The sequence below is a fragment of the Salvia hispanica genome, chromosome 4 (assembly GCF_029641045.1).
Source record: "Salvia hispanica isolate PSC_SH4W2 chromosome 4, Shi_PSC_v1, whole genome shotgun sequence".
In the NCBI taxonomy this organism is placed as follows: Eukaryota; Viridiplantae; Streptophyta; class Magnoliopsida; order Lamiales; family Lamiaceae; genus Salvia; species Salvia hispanica.
In genome coordinates, this window is record NC_142695.1 from 20443760 (window position 1) to 20459774 (window position 16015).

Consider the following 16015-nt stretch of genomic DNA (forward strand, 5'->3'; position numbering starts at 1 on the left):
TGACTCGAAGGTCCCTCTGTAATTGGACTCATAGGTCCCTCTATGACCCGAAGGTCTCTCAATGTTTTTTTTTCAGATCCAGGGCAAGACCGTCACAGATCCTCTTTAATCACATGATTCATGTACTTTCAAAACCACATCATGTTCCACCATCAATATCAAATAACATATAACCATTTCAGGCTCACATCATATAACTAAAATATTTACTCCAATTTAACACATGACAATCAACCACATAAAATATGTAAAATTAAAAGTGTGATTTATACACACCTGGTTAAGATAGATAAACTTAATGAGTTCCTGATTCCAACTCTTGATTTAAAGCTCTGCCCCCTCTCTTCTAGTTTTATTTTCCTTCCCTTATAATTTTCTTCCGTGTTTTTATATTTTTGACTCCCCTTATTACTATAGAGTATATATAATAGCATGAAAAAGTCTCGGTTTATTTTGCCTGACTTAGTAATTGAGAAATCTAAATAAATAAAACTTATCTATTTTACACTATCTAATTAGGTGACACTTGTTGTGTGATGAATTTTAAGGTGACAACTATGGCAACTATATGTGAATACGTGTACAAGCTAATTCTCCTCTATCAAAATATAAGTTATCTATAATGTACAACTCTAAATACATATAAAAATAATAAAATCAATGTGTACTAAAAATACTTTCCATGCATCCATAATTTTAATGAAATGTAAATATATGTACTAGACGCACCCATGCACACATATTTACATGACTATTGTGCATATATAAATACTAATTTATATTATAAAATATGTATATATATACACATACATTTTAACAATTCCCATAAATCAAAACTATCTATATATATTCGACTATATTGAGTCATCATAACAATAAATATATTCTTTATGACATACTTAATATCTCTATAATAAAAATGACAATATAATATGTAATGACAATAAAATATGCTAATATGCATGTATCGGGCTAGGGATGTCACAAAGGGTATCCACAATGGTGGCCCTCTTGGGCATGCCTAATCCACCATTTCTTGGGCATGCCCAACAAATTTGGCCCTGCTCATGAAAACTTGGTCACCACAATGGTGGCCCTTTGGGCCACCAATTAAAATTATTTTCTTAACATTTTTATTATATTTTAATTTTAGCTAGAATAAAATTTATTTGCAAGTTAATAATTAAAACAAAAAGTGCAAAACTAAAATAAAAAAAAATTATAACAAAATTGAAAGTAAATTGAAATCCATGTGTTTGAAAGTAAATTGAAATCAATTGGAAAGAGTGAAGTTCGGTTTGGGGTAAAAACATGGAGGAAAAATGATGAAATATAAAAAAATTGAAATTTTTTTTTTGGAGGCCCAAGGGCCGCGGCTCTCGGCCCGTGTAGTGGCGAGCCGCGCCTGGGCCGACTCCGGGCCTAGGGCCGCGGCCCTCCCACTGTGGATACTCTAAGCTTTAGTGAAATTGTGGTATGGGCTGTATGGCCACGTCAAGATTTAGAGCATACATAATGGATGCTCTAGTGGGCGCCTAGTGGTTGCCACATCATCAATTCATGTTTTAGGATGCCACTTCTTTATGCAATGGTTGCACTTTAGTGTGTGAGCCTTATCAATTAAATTCAGTTTGCATTTAATTTTTAATATTATTATTTTTTTATTTTTAATTATCAAAATACCAAAATATATTATATTAAATACTACAAATTTGAAAAAACAACTACATTATTTAATTAAAAAAAACTACATCATACTTAGCTAAAAAAAATAATATTAAACTAAATTACTTTAAAAAACTTAAAAAAAAACTATATTACTAAATTATTAAAAACCTAACTGGTCATCTAAGTTTAACCTTTGGCTCATATTCTTGATCATCCTCTCAGTCCTCCGTCAGAACTCTGGATCGGATTACGTATCAAGGTTGTTTTGTGCGTCAAGTATAAACCTATACTCGCACACCTCGCGAAAACCACCAAACTCCTAGATCACTGAGGCCATGAGATGAGTAAACGGAAGAGACGCAGCTTACAGGGGAGCCGATCCAGACGCGACTGCCTTCGCCTTCCTTTTGGCTTGGGCTTTGGCAACCTTGGTGACAATGGGACGTCTAAAACTAGACGTAGGCGTGCCGCAGATCCACAGGAGATGGGCCGTTACTCGTGTAACCACCAGTGACGGTGTTCTTCGTCTTGTCCTTCAAGATCAATCAAACGTTGTACAACTTGAACTGCCCGTACTCCGACTTGTACTCGTCAATTGACTTCTGGATGACATCCTCCATGCTCTCACCGTTGCCCCTTCCATCCTTATTCTTCGTGTAGATATAGACGAAGTTGTTGACGTGGATCTTGATCTGATACCAACACTTGCGCTGCTGAACCTTGGTCCGCTTGTACGCCCAACTCGTTTTCACCGAGTTGTATCTGGCCTCAATGCGATCCCACATCCTGGGCGAAGTCTGGTTGTCTGAGCTTATCGAATCCTCCGATATATCGACCCAACACTAAGCCACCTTTATGTACTCCTCCAACTCGTAGTCAATACGCCCCGTTGCGTACTCTTCGTTGTGCTCGTTGGATGAGAGTGGGACTGGGACGGATGATGCATTTTCCTTCCGTGTCATCTTCTTCTTCCTCCTCGACGGCTTAGAGGCAAGAGGTTGCCCACAACTGGGCTCCATGTCCTCAACCCGATAAGCATCGGTGTTGAAGAATGGATCGAACTCAGAGTCAGAAAAGAAAGTGGACCCTACAGATCCAGGAGTCTCGACGCGGTAGTCTTCGTGGTCGGGCCAACGAGCGCCGCTGCTGCCAAACATGCATATCGTCGTCTACACAATGGAGGTTTGGGAGTTGACTCAGATTCATTTTTGAAAGTGTGAAAATGAGAAAAGAGAAGAGAAACATAGTAGAGTAGAGTAGAAAGTGTTGGTGTGTGAAAAGTGAATGAGGTTTAGGGTATTTATAGTAGTTTAATAAAGAGTAAAAAAATAAAAAAAAATTGCAAAAATCGTCGCGATCGGGCTTGGGCTCAGCATTGCAATGGGCGCCATCGAGCGCCCGAGTGGGACAACCGATCTTTCGGTAGTCTCTCTCGGGCGCCTGATCCATCGGGTGCCTGCAATAGATGCCCAAGGACGACCGAGCCCGATCTCACGCGATCGGGCACCAGATCGGGCATCCATTGCGGATGCTCTTATGCTTGAAATTTTTTTAGGCTCTATAAAGTTGTTAAATGGGCTGTGTTGGGCTGAATTAAGATTTTCTCTACAAATTCAAAATAATTTTTTTTTTACTTTTTTTCTTTTCTATTTTATTCTCTGTTTACTTAACTTTCAAATATTAGTTTTCTGAATTTTGTGTAAGAATAAATACATTTGCTAACTTAGAACTAAGAAAATATTATAAATAGTTAAAATAAGCTTTTAATCTCTCATTTTTAATTTTTATATTCTGCATCTTTTATGCATTTGAGCCATGACCCTGCAAGAACATCAAGCTTTCTTAAAATCAATAGCAAAATATCACATTAGTCATGACCTAAAGTGTTTTCATATATCAAAATCAAATCTTTCAAAGCTCTATAACGAGTGCCACAAAAATTAAGAAAAAGATAGTAACACCTCAAAAGAAAAAAAAGTAATAAATAAACTTGATGTGCCTTAAAAGAGCAACATAGTGAGTTGGCCAAGCGGTAATGAGGTTAATGCTTGAGGCCAAAGGTCTCAAGTTCGAGTCCTCCATGGCGCGGCCTTTAAATTTACAATTATTTATCTAAAAAAAAGAGTTTATGAACTCCTTGAAGTTGGTATGATAGGACGTCCAAGATATTGAATATCAAATTTACAAGATTCACTAAACAAAAGCTAAGGAAACAACATAAAAATCATTCAATTGACATACATCCCTAATAAGCTACTCCTTCCGTTTCTTCATAGTTCAGGCAGAACTTTTCGGCACGGAGTTTTAGAAATGAATGTTGGGTGTGTTAAATAAATAGATAAAAAAGTAAGAGAGAGGAAAAGATATAGAGAATAAAGTAAAAGAGAGTAAAGTAAGAAAGAGAAAAATGTTACCATATATAGAAATGACTCAACTATGAAGAAACTTCCCGAAATGGAAAAATGACTCAATTATGAAGAAACGGAGGGAGTAATATTGTTGCACCCCATCAACAAAATCTAAATGAATTGTTAAGAGCACATGACATCCTAAACCAGTTAGGGCTCGTTTTATAGCGTGGATGGGATATAATATGATTGTTAAGTTGGGATAAAATTTTCGGGCCAAAAGTATGATAAGGTATGGATACTATTTTCATAGTGTTGTTTTATAGACTCGATAATTTTTCGGATTAATATTTATGTCAAGTGGAAAATGACTGAATTATACTTGAAAATCTACATCAATTTGAATTGAATGGTCCTATTTTTTGATTTATCGACTGAAACTAGTTGCTGATGAGTTAAGTCCAAAATCCAAAGTCCAGAATCATCAACTCAACCTAAACTTCAATGCACCCCAGAATATCAATCATCATCGGCGAGGACTCCATAAAAATCCAAAGAGAAATGAACCCAAAATTCGAAATACATGAACCCAGAATTTCAAATACCATAATTTGAACCCAAAATTTCAAGCTAATACCATCTTCATCATGAATTTCAAACCAGAATTTCGACCCAATAAAATCGACACAGAATCCATCAAAAAGATCGATCTAGGACCAAAATTTTCGAGCAAGAATCATAACAAAATCGACAAAATTTTTGTTTCAAAGGAGGTTCAGATCTATAAATTCATCTTCATAGCTAAACAATTTCCTGAATCCATCTGCGTGAGAGAGTTTGGAGAAATGGAGGGGTATGACGGACATCCATTTGTGAGAGAGAAGACTCAGATTTCATTTTAGGAAATTATAATTGCCGATTTCTCATACTCGACGACCGCCGCCACTACCGCCAAGTCACGAACGACGATGGCCATGGATCTGGCGACGGTGGGGAGAGATGTGAATGCGAGTAGAGAGGGGTGCTTGAGAGAGAGAATGGACAGTGAGGGTGTGGCCACTATCGCCGGCTCGTGGATAGCAGCGGCGGTCATGGCCTAATGAGTGGTCGTCGATGCAGATGATAAGGCTTTCAGTTCGGAAATTGTACGCTCAATTCAGCTGAGACCTGAGAGAGGGAGTGTGGAAAATCCACCTCAAACAGTAAATAAACCCAACATTTTTTGGTGGATAAGTTCACCTAGCCAAATAGTGAAAATGTGCACTGTTCACGCGGGCCTGGACAGGCCGTCGCCTTTTTTTCGGGCCGCAGCTTTATTTTATTCAGTCTATAAAACAATGGAATAGCCTTGATAATAAAACATTTCCATGTTATCCGGTCTATAAAACGCGTCCTTAGTGAAGGGACTTAGATACAACTTGGATTGAAGTCGGCAAGCAAAACCAAAGTGAAGTAAATACATACGAATTAAATAATTATGGTGTACAATAACACAAGAACCAAATTCAAACGCGTAGTAATCACACAATCGCGATGTGTATTTGATTTGGGCGCTAACCATTCTCACCCTTGCTGGAATTGACGGTCATTGACGACATTCAGTGCCACGTGGGTGGAGCGGCATTCTAGCCGAATATCGTTATGTAACCAAGGACGACAGAGAAAGAGTGATTCCAGTGGGGCGGTGTTCCTCGAATAGAGTATCCGACCAGACTTGCATTAATAACCTTAAAATGGATAAGAATTGTTTTGGTCGTCTATGTGTCCTATCACGTAAGCAAGGTGGATTGGTTGATGGTAGTCTTGTAACGGTTGAAGAATAGGTTGCAATTTTCTTGTGTGTTCTTGCCCACCACAAAAAAATTCGGGTGGTTGGATTTGAATTTTGGCGATCCGGCCAAACAGTTTCCCACTATATTCATGTCGTCCTCAAAGCTGTGATAATGTTGCATGAACTGTTTCTTGCTAAACCACTTCCAGTTGACGATCAATGCCAGAATTGGAGATGGAAATGGTTTCCGGTATGGACTGACTATTTGTGCATCTCTAAATTTCATTCTTGTGAAATGTTGTTGCTCATACTACTACTACTAATAATTATTATTATTTCTTGTTCATAGGGTTGCTTAGTCGCATTAGATGGCACATATATCAATGTGTTGGTCGCAAGCGAGGATTAACCACGGTATCGCACAACGAAGGGTCAAGTGGCTACAAATACACTGGTTGTGTGTACTAGGAGGGATCTGTAGGTGATGCGTGGGTTCTTCGTGACGTCGTGACACGGCCAAGGGGTATCAAAGTGCCTAAAGGTTTAGTCGTTCTCCTTTTTACCTTAACTTCCTCCATTAGAAACCAAATCAACAATTTAACTAAGACATTATTTGAAACTAGGTCAATATTACCTATGTGATAATGGCTACGCATACAGTGATGGATTCCTAACCCCATACAAGGGCTGTCGTTATCATCTTAAGAAGTGGGGACCCACAGTTGTGGTGCCGCAAAACTCTCGAGAAATGTTCATTATGCGAAACACGAAGGCGAGGAATGTGATAGAGAGAGAGTGTTTGTTGTCGTCAAATTGAGATGGGGTATCTTACGTAGTGCATCGTATTATCCAATAAGAACACATATTAGGTTAATCCTTTGTTATATCTTGTTGCATAACTTCATTCGTGAAGAAATGAGTGTTGATCCAATTGAACAAGAACTAGATGGAACGAGGCATCGAATATAGAAACTGAGATTGATGAACCAGTATACATTGATACAATTGAGCCCATGCCTGCTTGGACTAATAAGATAAACGAGCTTGCTGAGACAATGTGGATGAATGTAAGTAATCTTTTGGAATACATAGCTTCATTTGAACTTTTCATTCGCTCTATTATTTTTTCTACATACAAAGGGGAACGTGTATCCACCCTAGGATATAAGGGATTCACTCATGGTTGAAGCGTTCGCCAAACACTTTGTGTGATTTAGATTGATGTAGTTCGCAAGCTGATTGTAATATAACTGATTAGCCCGCTAGGCTAGACCGGAACCGTATATTTTTTGCATGGTAAAATCTCACCCGATTAGCCCGCACCCTAATAGGGTTGGCCCGATTGACATCCCTATTAACTACTGACGGATACACATCAAATCTATAAAGGATTTTATCACACAAATGGACAAAAAAAATCTAAGATTTTATCACACCAGTATATTCATCAAATCTAAGGACTTTATCACACAATGCTACCCTCATCAAATCTAAGGACTTTTTAGCCATACACTGCAACCTTCATCATGTTGATGTGATCCCATTGTACTAGGATTGAGTTGATCACTCAATTGGTCACGTAAAGAAGTAAACAAAGTTCTAATATTGGGGCTTTCAATCAATGATAATAGGCAGATTGCTTTAATTGTGAAATAGAATTGCTTTCTACAAATTGGTGTGGCATAGCAAAGCACATTAGAAAAGAAAAATATGGCACTAAATATTCCACCACAAAACACCTATTTCTACAAATTCAATTGGGCTACCAACGTTGACCAATGTCTACTAGATTCAATCATTCGTCTCAACCATGAAAATGATTTACAAGGCACTGTGATCCCCAAGCCGTTCTTCATCATTGCTGCGTTTGATATCGAGTACGACCTTGCATCCAATTGCAATGGGATGCTCTATACGAACGATGGCAGTCCTTTAAGGAGAGATATTTGTCTTTTACAACTTTAGTGAAAGAGGAAGGCACGCAGTGGATCATGGAGGACAACGTGGTGCGCACGAGTGCTTACTACTACGGAGGTGAAGCAGAACACAAATGCTTATCGGTTATGTTTGGTCCAAAGGAGATTAAACAAGAAAAAAATGGATGATGTGATTGTCTTATCTGATAATATGATTCCTGCTACTTCAACTAAGGTGATCACTCCAAAGGGCATTGTGAATGAGACCAAAGGGACAAAGTCTCGTCGAAAGCTATTCGATGAAGCTACTCGAGCTAGGGATTGCGAGTTGACTAACACGAAGATCCTATACCACTACTATATTATGGGCCCTAACGAGGAGTTAGAGCGTAAGATGTTTAGCACGAAACCACTCAAGAATGATGGGCGCCCGTCAATATCTAATGCCTCTCCGGGTGGTAGCTCATGTGCCTCTTCGGCGAGACCCATCGGATGGTCGGGGAAATATACGATGTAATTGTCTGATGTCCTCTTGATGTAACCTCTTTCATTAGGCCATCTATCGTTATAATCCGTGCTATGTGTATGGAGATATACTCCTTGCAATGTCTTTCAGTAGTTTGTTGTGTAGGAACCTTAAGAAATGTTTTGATTTGGGTTTGTGCTCATGAAAATCCTCATGAGGACAAGTAGGTTGCTGTTCATTTTCAGTAGTATTGCATGTAATCGAGAGGACAGTTAAATGCGTGCTTTTGTTATGCTTTATTTATTTTCCTGATTGAATGAATCTGCCAAGAAGTGGGTGAAAAAGCATACCTTATTGGTATATCTCACAAATGCTTCAATTCAATAAATTTATCAACCAACATGTGAAAGTTATCATTTTACATCCCACCTTGAGTTCCATTTCTTCCAGTTAGTTTATTTCTCTTTTGTCCAAGTATTACCTACGTTCAATCAAATAGCACAAGGAAACGCCGGTGCTGGAAACAGGGGTTGCTGCTGCTGCTCCTTTGCCTAATTTCACTCGTCTATTTTTTTCCCCCAAGATAGCTCACATACTCTTGTAAGAACTTATGAATTTGGGATGTTATTTTCTTCTAGTATGTTTGACCATTTATTCATTATATTTTGTTTGCAATGTGCAGCAAATCCCTGAACGCTTTATCGTTGAACTTGATAGACCTTTTCCAAGGATTTGTTCGATCGAAAACAACCATGGAGCTGTATGGTCTGCCTTTTTTTACTTTTTGAAACAACAGATGGCAAGCACTATTTCACACAAGGATGGTTTCGTTTTGCAAGAGATAATGCACTCCGACGAGGTGACTTGCTCATATTCACTTACGAGAGACATGGGTACTTTTCGCATAAACAATATTGGGCTTGGAACTCGTTTTCCTCCCTTCGATATAGCTGGTAAATTCTGCACATAACAACAATATAAATTTGGTTATGAAACTCTAAACTCTTTAATTATATGGATTTATGCATGTTCAATATTCTTTCTTGTTTGTGCAGAAGCTTTGTGTATGGAATATGATCAAATTGATACTAGTGATGATGTTGGTGATGTTTTAGACAGTCAAGACGTGAATGAGGTCGCCAATGCCGGAGCCCTCTAGGTATCGTTGCTTTTATTTTGTGGAACTAATGAACATGTCTTCAGCATGTGTATTATCTTTGATTATGCAAGGAATCTTTATGTCAATGATCTTTAATTATGCAAGTAATGAGACTACGCTTGTGTTATGTATATGTGAATAAGTTTGATAAGAATGCAAAAAAAATAAGAAAAGTAAGCTACAAGTTTAATAATTCATTGCAGTATAATTCATAGAGTTAATGCAGTGAATCATAGATTACAAAATAAACCTAAGTTAGATGACCGCATTGGTCCATATCCATGTCTGGGCAAATAACAAAAAAGAAACCAAATCCACCTATGCTAGTAGAAAATATGAAGTTCATTAAATAGCAAAAAATCACCTAATTACTACTACCTTGGAAAGTAATGCATCATTCGAAGTTAAGCTTCAGATATAGACAAGATCTCAAAAGGTAGCCCAGAGACATATTGGAAGCATCAAACCACACCGTGCTTTTCAAGAGCACGCATCACGTAACTGAGCCGACCGTGCTCAGGCAGACACATAAACAGATCAATGTTCTCCACTTTCTCAAGGATAATCTCAACAACGTCGATCAAATGTAACAAATCATAATCACATTATCTGTGCTCCAAGAAAAAATTAAAATAACAATAAAGGTGAGGAAACAACCTTCACAATCTGTTCTCATTGATCATTATCAATGTCAATTTTGTAGTCTCTCATGTTCATTAAACCCGTCTCCACTGCGTTCTAGAATTTTGGAAAGGGAATAATAGTTCATCTTCCACTGTGTTAGCTTGGAATTGACATGAGGGGTGGCCTTCAAGTCAGAATTCAGGAACTCTCGTTTGATGCCCTCCTCAACTTGCGAAGTATATCTTGAAAACAATTATCAAATTTCCATCCACGTACAACAAGGTCTTTCATAGTGCAAATAAGTATTTCTTCCTCACGCACGGACCAACTACACCTTGTGCGATCAGCCCTGCCTACAGAGCCCCGCCCGACAGCACCACTCTCTGCCGGATAAAGTGTGTACATGTCTGGAGAATTACATATGAAGCAAAATCACATACTAAATATAACACCAATTCAATTATAGTTAACTAACCTTGTGTTCCGGTTCCGGGGCTTAATGCAAAAGAGTTTTGTGAAAAATACCTCTCATTCATGATTTTTGGATTTCTACAAAACAAATGATAAGAGAACCAAAATCAGTATAAGAACTACTGATGCATAGATCTAAAACAACAACCAGGTCAATGTGGTGTGCGCAAAAAAATACAAGATTAATATCCCACACTAGAAGTCGGCCAATAAACAGCTAGTCATGACCAGTTATACTGAACTATGATGTAGGAGATGTATCCCGAAATTGAAACAGTCAAATTTAGAAAATAGAAAATCAATTCGACAATAAAAAAAATTGCAGATTTAACACCCAATAAATAGCTATTACCCTCGGTCAGTAACAAGTACTATACATTATGCAATGTGTTAAAAATTCAGAAACCTATGATTCGCAGAGACGTATCAACAGGGATTTCGCGAAAATTACCCGTCTCTCCGACCTCAACCACGTTCTGCAAGATCTTCCAAGGAGCAAGCTTAAGAGGGCGAGAACGAGAGAAAAAAAAACGGCGGTTAAAATGAAGACAAGAACCCAATCATATATTTTAGGTTAAGATGAGGGAAAATAAGGTAGGAGAAATTTAAATTGGGGGTAAATATGTAAAGTAACAAGTGAATAGTACAACTTCCTGTCATAGATGGCGCTCTATCAAACACACACGAATAAAACCAGGGAAATGCTATTTCTTGGTCAAAGTCTGAAGGAGCATGTTTCTATTCTTAAATATTTTCTTGAGAATAGATACTAGTACATGGTAAAAGTATCAAACACCCCCTGATGGTATGGAAGCGGATCCTCTGCTATGACTAAAACACAACAGAGGCTGTTGTATTTGAAACGGTGTCGTTTTGCCTTCCTTCACACGACGTTGTTTGGTCAATATCCCATTCCGCCAAATCTAGGAATATAAAATACGCTGATATGTATCTGTGACTGAAATGGTGGAGTTTTGGTGAATCCCTCAAATCTGTAATTGAAAAAAAAAACGCGGATACGATTCTTTAATTAAATCTCCTTTCTTTTCCCAAATATTTCTTTCCCTCATTTTTCTCTTCACTTCACGTCCAAATGGAAACAGAACAATCTCTCCATCTTCTTTCTTTTCAGCTGGACACTTTTTAATTTTCTTTCTTCTCTACAGACACTTTTTAAGATTTACTCACACGCTCGCTTGTTGATAACTTTCAGGTATGAACTTTTTTTTTCTTAGGAATGTGATTCTTTTGATTCATCTAAATAATTTTTATTTCTAAAGCTTTGTTGGGATTTATGGAAAACCTTTATGAATATAATGTCAGTTTTGCTTGTTATTGAGCTTGCCAAATATATATGGAATGAACCTTGATACTTTTCCATAAAATTCCAAGAGAAAAAGTGAGATAAGCTAGAAAAGTTAGAATTTTATGCTGAAATTGAAGTACTAAAAGTGACCCTCACATTGTATAATCGTTGATGTTAATCTGCATAAACGTTTCACCTTGCATTTCATATGATATTTGTCTATTTTATTGGCTTCAAAAGATTCGCACTATAATTATGTCGCCAATGAATTTGAGCTCAGATACTGATTTCAAGCCTAGAATTGGTATGAAATTTGATAGCTTAGATGATGGTTGAATGTTTTGGGTTCAATATGGAGGGAAGGTTGGATTCGGAGTTCGGAAACATTATTTCAACAAAAGCAAAAAAATTGGTCAAATAACATCATACAAATATGTTTGTTGTAAGGAAGGTGTGCGTAAAGAAGACAAAAGAGATTCTTTGACGGCCAATCCTCGACTTGAGCCTCGAGCAAATTGTAAAGTAAGATTGGGGGTGACTTATGTGAATAGTATATACAAAGTAAAGGAGTTTAAAGAAGAGCATAATCATCCCCTCCATCTTCCTGAGACAATGCATATGTTATCTTCTCTGCGGCGCATTATGGAAGTTCAAGCACATGAGATTGACAGATGATGTTGGGCTCAATCAGAAATCATCTTTTGATTTGATGACCAGACAAGCCTGGGGAAGAGATGGAATTGGTTACACTATCTTTGACGCTAAGAATTATCTTCGATCTAAGAGACAAAGAAGCATGGTATATGGTGAAGCCGGTTGTCTAATAAGGTACTTTCAAGATCAATAATCTAAAAATCCATCATTTTACCATGCAAACCAAATGGATGTGGAAGAGCAGATAACTAATGTTTTTTGGGCAGATGCAAGAATGCTAATAGATTATGAGTACTTTGGCGATGTTGTGTCATTGGATACCACATATTGTACAAATCGTGATAATAGACCACTTGCCGCATTCTCCGGTTTCAATCATCATAGAAGAGTTGTCATGTTTGGTGCATCACTTTTGTATGATGAAAAAACAACATCATTTAACTGGTTGTTTGATACTTTTTTGGAGGCACACAAACACAAAAGGCCTCTCACTGTCTTCACCGACCAAGATCAAGCTATGGCAAAAGTCTTGCATGAGGTAATGCCGGAGACATTTGACGGGTTATGCACTTGGCATTTAATGCAAAATGGAATCAAGCATCTAGGAAACCTCATGAAGGAATGATCGTGTTTCTTGACAGAGTTTAATAGGTGTATGTATGGCTTTGAGAATGAAATCAAGTTCGAAGAGGCATGAAGCAACTTATTTACACAGTATAATATTCAAGACAAGACATGGTTGAAGCACATATATATTGTGAAGGCAAAATGGGCATGATGCTATATAAAAGCCTTCACGCTTGGTATGCGAAGCACACAACTTAGTGAGAGTGTCAATTCTAGTTTTTTTTTCAATTCTAGTTTAAGAATTGTACGGTGCCTAATTTAAACATTGCTCAATTTTTTAAGAATTTTGAGCGGGTTGTGGAGGATAAACGGTATAGTGAACTAAAGTGTGACTTTGAGGCATGCCAAAAGTTACCCTGATTGAGGTTAGAGAGCTTTCTAAGATCTATACTCCATCAGTGTTTGACCTATTCCAAAATGAGTTTGTCTTATTTGCAACTGTATATTTAAAGCATAAAGATGAAACAAGGTCATTATTTGAATATGTTATTGGGCTAATTGATCATGATAGGGAATGGAGGGTGACCTGTGAAAGTGTTTTACGTGTTAGACATGAAGTTGCTTCCAGAGACTTATATTCTTAAGAGGTGGACTAAAGAAGCTAGAAGTGTTATAGTACGTGACTATATAGGCAATGTAGTTGAAGAAGATTATAAATTACAAATTACTGAGCGGTATTGGGGACTATGTCAAATGCTTATAAGGTTGGCTAATGAAGCGTCTGTATAAAAAGGTGATGGAAATGTGTTCAAGAGATGAGGATCAAGAAAACATTAACAGTGTGAATATCTGTTCAAAGATCTCGTCTACAGTAGCTTCAAAAGGATTCAAGAAGAAACTTGGTGCAAAAGGTTCGAGATGATTGAAGAGTTGGGTAGAAATTCAGCCAAAACGAAGAAAAATATACCATAAAGTACAGGTATGTATACAAATTATACCTTTATGTATTTGGAAAATAAGTTAATTAAATATACATTTTAATATAACTATAGGGTGTTGGAGCACGAGGTACGTTGTGCTTCTTGTCCAGCAATTCCAGCACCTCATGCGTGCCCCGAAAGGACTACAGTTCCAGCACCTCACGCATGCCCTGAAAGGACTACAAATCATTTGAGTTTCACTGAATTGTTACTGGTATAATTATTTATAGTATAAAATTTTTGGTGCAATTAGTTGTGATCTATCTTTTACAAAAAAATTTTTGTATGCACCATTAGATCAAACTTTATATTCTGGTAATGGAACATATTTCAGTGGAACAACATGATCAACTCCGAAATGGTACGAGTTTTAGTTCTATATTCATTGTTTTGTCCCTCTTTGAAATATAAGCATGCACCATATTTGTTGATCAGCTTTAAACACTAGTAATTCAAGATTTAATAATTTGTGTGTATATTTGATTTACATGTTTTGCAGCACTATATAGAACTCTGAAGGCACATCTAGTGTTAATCATCATTATTGAGATTGAGATGATTGAGATTATATCTCACTGCCCTATACAATGTTTTGGATGCTATCTCATGCATGCTTTGAAGGCCTTACACCAGTGTACTAAGCTTTGGAGGCACACCTTGAATATAGTTTTTGATATTAGTAACAACTAATGTCTTTTTGAGCTAGTATTTTTGAATTAGTCTTTGATTCAAAGCAAGCATATTTGGATTGTTTATATTTAATTATTTTTGCTAATGTTGCATTTTAGTCTTTGTTTCAAAGCAAGTATATTTGGATTGTTTATATCTAATTATTTTTGCTAATATTGCGTTGAACTACTGTTTTTTATCTAGCCAAATATATTAGCGGCCTACATGATCTAAAATAGATAAAATTTAATTTGGAATACGTCACCAAATTTTTGACTATCCAACTCAATTCTAAATAAATAATTTCTCTCTTGGTCTTTTCATCAAACAATTGATAGGCGTGTTTTAGCAGAAAGTTTGGAAGAGGTTTCTTTGACTAATTCGATCACCCTTCATTGACACAAAGACCAGGAATGCAAAATTATATTATTTCAAGAAGTGTGTGTACATTATTTATTTGGTTGAAGATCGTTGTTTCGTTTTCATTTGGCCGTGAAGAGAAAAGAGGAGGGAATGAAATATTTGGAAAAAGATAGGAGATTTAATTTAAGAATCGTTTTTTTCGATTACTGAATTGAGGATTCACCAAAACGCCACTGTTTCAGTCACAGATGCATATTAGCGTATTTTTTCCCCAAATTTGGTCGAATGGGACATTGACCAAACAAAGTAGTGTGAAGGAAGACAAAACGACACTGTTTCGAACACAGCCTCTGCTGTGTTTTAATCGAGAGATTTCAGAAAAAAGGGTCTCAATTCGCAGGACTTTCGAAATTTGGGATTAAATTTGCTGACCTTTCGGAATATGGGATCGTGACATGCGAATTTTTTGTAATAAGGGATTTTCGAATTTTTATCTATTTTCTCTTCTTTTTTCTTATTACTTCTCTAACAATATTTATGAATTGACCAATTACCCCCTAATTTTTTTACCACAGTTTTGATATATTTTTACTCCAATTTCATACTCACCCAATTCTAATAAATCTATGCCGCCTCCACCCTCGTCCTCTTTCCCCAGTGCTGCCTCCACCCTTCTCCTACTCTCCTGCGCTACCTCCACGTATTGGAAAGCTCCAATTTTTTAGGAGAAATTCATTTAGTCTAGAGTTGAAAGTATGCCACACTTGGGATTAATATATAGGCGATTTCATGAAACTTGTTTGTTGTTTGCGTTTGTGTCGGTGCCAACAGATATATAAAGGTCATATTATTGTTTTAAGTGCTTGAATGTAATGATAGTTTTTTATTGATGAAGACAAGTTATCAAGGATGATTTTAATGTATAAGACTGGAACCAAGAAAGGAATAATAGGAGAGTGATGAAACATAATACTACATTATATAATTTTCGTGAAGGAACATGAGCCAAAGCAAACTATTTTTGAGGTGACGAAGGAGCATAAACCATAGCAG

The 16015-nt window shown here is 37.0% G+C and overlaps 1 pseudogene; it reads left to right on the forward strand.

The window, feature by feature from the left end:
- The first annotated feature begins 12347 nt into the window (after nucleotides 1-12347).
- Nucleotides 12348-13626, forward strand: LOC148927439 (protein FAR1-RELATED SEQUENCE 5-like; annotated as a pseudogene).
- Nucleotides 13627-16015: the final 2389 nt, after the last annotated feature.